Source organism: Neolamprologus brichardi, chromosome 3, assembly GCF_056152115.1.
Source record: "Neolamprologus brichardi isolate AB-2024 chromosome 3, ASM5615211v1, whole genome shotgun sequence".
In the NCBI taxonomy this organism is placed as follows: Eukaryota; Metazoa; Chordata; class Actinopteri; order Cichliformes; family Cichlidae; genus Neolamprologus; species Neolamprologus brichardi.
This window is the reverse complement of record NC_142106.1, coordinates 28,441,825-28,448,055: the sequence shown is the minus strand read 5'-3', so window position 1 is coordinate 28,448,055 and position 6,231 is coordinate 28,441,825.

The window sequence follows — 6,231 nt, the reverse complement described above, 5'->3', positions numbered from 1 at the left end:
TCCGTGCAGGTCCTCGCAGCACAGGCTTGCAGCTGCTAAAACTAAACAGAGCTCCCTGAAAGGCACAGCCAATCACATTGGCCATATTTGTCACATGACGTAGGACTCCAGTAGAGAACGTAATTTAACTCTTTCTGCACCGCTGGGTGAATGAGACGCTGACAGATCGCTTTTTTTTTTATTTCTATGGGTTTTGTTTTTCTTTACTCGAAGAGATCAAATTATTGGTGGGGACAATTCAATAATCGCTGGATATTGGTGGGGACATGTCCCTTCCGTCCATGCCAAATCTACGCCCTTGCTTGGCATTATCCCTGTGTTGTTGTATCCCGGTCATTCTCCAACTTGGAATTAAAAATGTGTTTACACTCCAGGATTAAGCAGAAGAGACCCACTCACCTGTCCCTGATAAAATTTGGACAATGTCCTTTGTAAATGCCATGAGTAAATTTGAAGCCAAAACCTCTGAGTTTCTTACTACAAGCCTCATTCATTCATTGACACAAGTGCTTTTTTCCCCAGTGTCTAAGCTTTAACCCTGGCATTCACCCTCCAGGGGGAGCACATGAGTCAACTCAGGCGTCAGCATCTTGCCCAAAGATACGTTGACACACAGGTTTGAGGAGCCAGGGATCAATCTACTGACCTTCTAATTAATTGACCTGCTCTACGTCCCAATAATTGTGAGAATTGCAAAAATGTGTTAGAAACACAGTTTTGTGTAAATAAGTTTATACTGTACTGTCTGCCCTTTCTTAGGAGAGCTTATAGCTGCAAGACTGACATGCTTTTGAAGTCACAAGAGACACACACATACTTGAGCAACCGTTAGGCCCTTCTCTAAGCTCTGACTATAAATGCTATTCATTATATTTATATGTAAAAAGATGATGAGTTCTTCTCTTTTTCTTAACTGTTTTCGTTTAAAGTCCGCAACAGTTGTGATCATTATATATGATGTATTTAAATCAATAAAACTGTCATTTACAGAACCTTTTTTTTTTTCAACTTTATATTTTTTGTCAAGATGTTGGTTCCAATAATACAATAAAACATGTTTGACATTGTAGTTCTTCCAGACTGTTATTCCTCAATCGTCCACTAGATGTTACCAGTGAGTTTGACTTTCTGCTTTCTGCTTGTTTCTAAAGCCTAAAAAATTCGGAATTTTTTCCAGGTTTGTATAAAAATAAGACAGATTGTTACATTGTGTCAGTGTTATGAAGAGGCAATGCTTTGTAAAATATGAGAAAAATCTGCTCTGGGTACTAGATTTAAAAAAGAGCTCTAAAAATTGTACAAAATGATCAAAACATCAAAAGATAAGCAAAGGATACTGTACTGTGTGATTTCTATAACATGTTAGACATTTTTACTCAATTTATTTTATAGCTACCACAATGACTCTGTCACACATTATTCGTGAAAAGAATTTAGTTGCTGTAAACAAAAGTTATTTTCTTTAAATAAAACATGAGTTTAGAAAGGAGTGCAATGAGTGAATTTGCTATTTAATGTCACTTGTATACATTTGAGTGAGCGTGTGTTATTTCATGATAATGTTAAAAACAATTCAATACTTCACATTAAATTTGTTGTAACTCACTGTGAATGCCGTACAAAGCAAAACACTTCAACCATATTTTGCTTATTGATTGCCAATCATGTGGAATATGATGGATTCATAATAAAGGTGTTCAATGACAGTCTAGTGAAATATTTTAGCTCCGTGGCCAGTGCGCTTTGTGTTCTTTTTCTGTTTTTCTATACTTCAGTTTATTTGTTGTCCACCCACTGTGAGTGTAAAATGGAAAATTTCACACTAACACCAGACACAAGTGTGAACTTCTTCATTTACAGAAACAGAAGGGTGTGCTATCAGTTTGTGTCAAAAAACATTTACACATTACTTATTTTCCTTGAAATGATCAATAACATATACTTTATAGAAAGTGGAAATTTGAGATGACTGGTTGTTATAGTTCACACCAGAGAAGATGCTGGTTTAAAAGAAGGAAACATTTCATAGACTCAAACCTCAGTTGTTTTTCTCCTCCATACTAAAACAGCTACACTGACAACATAGGAAGTTCATGTGATCACGTAAGACCTCTTCACACACACACGCACAGTTTCTGCCTCTAACAATACATATAAAGACAATCTTTTATCATTTATCAAGTAAACAGTCTTTTGAAAACCTTTAATTTTCCAACATTGTAGTAAAACCACTACAATGATAATGATGACCCTGATGTGAAAAAGTAGATATTAGACTTACAGTGGATTTGTTTTAATTTATTTCCACCAGTTTTGTTACATAAATCTCACAATAAGCAATAAAGAACTACTTTATACCTGAGATGGTTAAGTTTACAGTTTAAGTGTTTTAACTGGCAGGATGATCTGCTGAAGAACGATGGGAAGCACTGGAGCTTTTACAGTAGCACCAGTAGGATTTCCAATAATTTATGTGTAAGTGCACACATGTGCACTAAAAGACTGGCGGAAGACATAAAGTCCAACAGTCATGCACACTTAGATAAAGACAGGAAATATAGAATGAAAAGAGGAAGGGAAGCAGCAAGTTTTATGCCAAATATAACCACCTTTAAATATTTGTATGAAAATGGTTATTGCTGAGCCTTTAGTGCTCTATAATTAGTAGTTACATGACACGTTAGCATCTTTGTCTATAATTTGATTAATAGTCAAATAATGGCTTGTTTAAAAAAACAACAAGAAAACGTCAAAGTTGATTAATACAGACCTTTGTAGTGTTAGACATGTATTACATTGTTTCTGAATGTGTGAATAAATGTACTCACAATGTTTTTTTCATACACACTAGATAAAATGAACGCTGTCCTTCCGACTATCTTGTGCACTCTCGCACTTCTGCATGAATGGAATGCAATGGTTTACAATCCAAGCCAAAACTCCAACCCACGGAACAAGTACAACAATCGTCCATGTCAGAGGACCTGGAACAATAATGGATTCAACAGATTTGTTCAGAAGCACATCCTTCAGCAAAACTTCAACAGAAAATCAAAGGAGGCATGGCAAATGTGAGTTAAAGGCTTATAGATAGGTAGAACGATAGAATGCTGTCTTTTCCTTAAAAGTGCAACTGGCAAAGCACAATGGGATCCAGTACACAAGTACGCTTTCAACAAACCATATGCTTACATTCTTCTTGGCATAGATTCAACAAGGTGCTGGAAACATTCCTCTGAGATTTTGATCCATGTAGACATGACAGCATCACAGTAGATGCAGATTTATAATGCAAATCTCCCATTTCACCAAAATCCCAAAGGTAATCTGTTGGATTGAGATGTGGTGATTATGGAGGACATTTAAGCCCACTGAACTCAGTGTTAGTTCAAAAATCTAGTTTGAGCAGTCTGACTAGTCTCCTCTGAGCTCTGACATAAATAAGGCATTTCTGCGCAATGACCCGACACTCACTGGTTATTTTCTCTTTTTCAGACCATTCTCTGTAAACCATAGAGATGGTTGAATGAGAAAACACCTGTAGCACTTTTTTTTTAAATACTTGAACCAGTTACTCTGGCAACCACAACATTACCACATTTTGAGTCACTTAAATCACCTTTCTTCACCATTTTGATGTTTGTTTTGAACTTCAGGGCGTCATCTTGACCATATTACATATTTAAATTCACTTAGTTGCTGCTATGTGACTGACTGACTATATTTGTTTTGAACAGGTGTACTCAACAAAATAGCCAGTAAGAGCTGTTTAGCATTTACTAAAAATAACTATAATATTATTAATATTATTTATATTATTGTAAGTGTTATGGGGTTTTTTTCGTTTGTTTTTTTTAAGAAAAAAAGGTTAATGTGTTCTTTACATTAACATAGGACATTGATATGACTCTTCAGGTACTTGGAGAATGAAAGACTCTGCAAAAGACCTCTGCAGTCCTTCATCAAGAAGAAGGATGAGAAACGTGTGGTGAAGATCTGTAATGGCTCCGGCAGGCGTGTTCGTGATAACTTATGCATCAGTACCTCAACCTTTAAGATATATGATGTTGAAGTGAACACCAGCAGCTGTAGGGTTACAAGAATTATGAAAAGCACAACAAAAGTGATAGTGGCTTGTGACAAAGTTGGAAACCAGTGTCATCCTGTTCACTTTGAAAAATATGTGTTCCAGAAGCCAACAGATGAACGCTGTCATGGTTAGCTAATTTTTATTTTTTTTGCTGGGATAAACAATCTCCTTATATGTTTTTGCTCTTTGCTACATTAAATATTATTATTTGTTATATGTCCTTTGCTTATCTCATTAAATCCTGGTCCTATAGCATTCAGTGAGAAAATCAAAAATGTGACTATATTCCACATATAAAAGGAACAGTTAAATTTCTTATGAATGCACTTTCAGCTACAGTTTATTTGCAGCTATGCAAAGAGAGAAACGCATGAAAATTCCTCATGATACCATCATAAATAAGACAATGTATTTTATAAACATGGTTTTCATTTTAAACTTTGTTGTGATCCTCTCTGTTGTCCCGCAAATATTTTAAACCTATTTACTTTTTATATTTATATAAAATATATATATATATGCTAACATTAAAACTAAATCTCTTTGGAAGTTAACATAGTTTTTGGTTTCTATTTTATGGCACCTAAACAACTCGCTCTGTTATGTCATTTTGTTATGAACAAAATAAACAGTCTGAGTGAATTGTGGGTTTTTGTTGACATATTTTGAGTTTTGTGGTTACTATTGAGAGGTGGTATCACCGATACTAATCCGATACCGATACCTTGTACAAAAACTTAATGTGTTATTGTATTTTAGCTTCATCAAATTATAGCTTCATACTGATTACAGGATATCAGGCTACTTATTCTTATTGTTTAATTATGAAGAATTAAATAGAAATAAAAAACTTGAAGCTGTGTGTTAATTGACGCTATTTGAACACATATATCTGGTCATTTAACATGTTTATACTTTCCTGGACATTTCAACAAAAACATTCAACATTCACACTTCCCCTCATTCACAGTAGTGCTGTGCCACACTCAGAATTTTGGTATGAATCCAATACCAAGTAAATACAGGGCCAGTATAGCGAAAGTATTTGCCAGTATTTGCAAATTCTGAACACATTTTAATCACCACTATTTCACTGTGATTGTTAATTTCCACAATAATTACTTAACACAACAAAACACACCTTTGAGCTTTTCATGTGTTTTGAAATTGGGTTTTTGGAGACCATAGTGCATGTTTGAGGTTTATTTTTTCCAAAGAAATAGTTAACACAGTTCAGCGGGCTACATACTGAACTTGAATGATAAAAGCAAGTATCGACCCAGTCGTGCTAGTATTGATCTGATACCAATACTAGTGTTGGTATCAATACTATTGATATTTGGATCGATCTGCCCACCTCAATTACCAGCCTGTTTTTGAATTTATTGGATTGTAGTTGCTTTCTTTCAGGATTTCTGCACTTTTGCAACGTTGGCTTCAAACATAAATAAGAGGTCAAGTTTATATTTATGTGTTCTAGTCAGGCAAGAGTGCTGTTACAGGTGGTGGATAGGAAAATATATCAAAACACCACCTGTGCATGGGAGCACAGGCTTGTAAAAGACCTTATAGAAAATAGTTTTATATGCACAAAAATGTATGAATCATAGACACATATCATACATATATTCGGGTATTGTACTTGCAGTCTTAACCATAGTCGCTGCTCATTTATTTTATTTTATTGTCAATTAGTTTTCAGAGAATTGATATTAGTTTTTAAAGAAAAATGAAATATGTCCTTAAAGTTTCACTAAGTTATTGTTACTCCCGTCACCTTTCTAATATTCCATCTGTAAAACTCAAAGCGTGAAACTGTTCTTGAAGAGGAATTATTAAAGAATCAAATCTTATAACTAACTGTGATGTACACACAATACTAACTGTTTACTAGTATTACCGCTTCTTCCGCCCTATCTCGTGGAAAGAAAAGATGATGTTGTTGTTGCTTTTTGTTTCCTGTAAAGACAAGCATTGAATGCTGAGTGAGTTTGCCTGGTTTCCTGTGTGAGGCACTGCCTAGATGGTTTAAAAATATTCTGTAAAAATATTCAAAGTTGGTACGTTTTTTTTAATCATCATTGAAATATGTCTTGCTTCTCTGTGAGACATTTGCCAGATACCTCACTGTAAAATCTAAT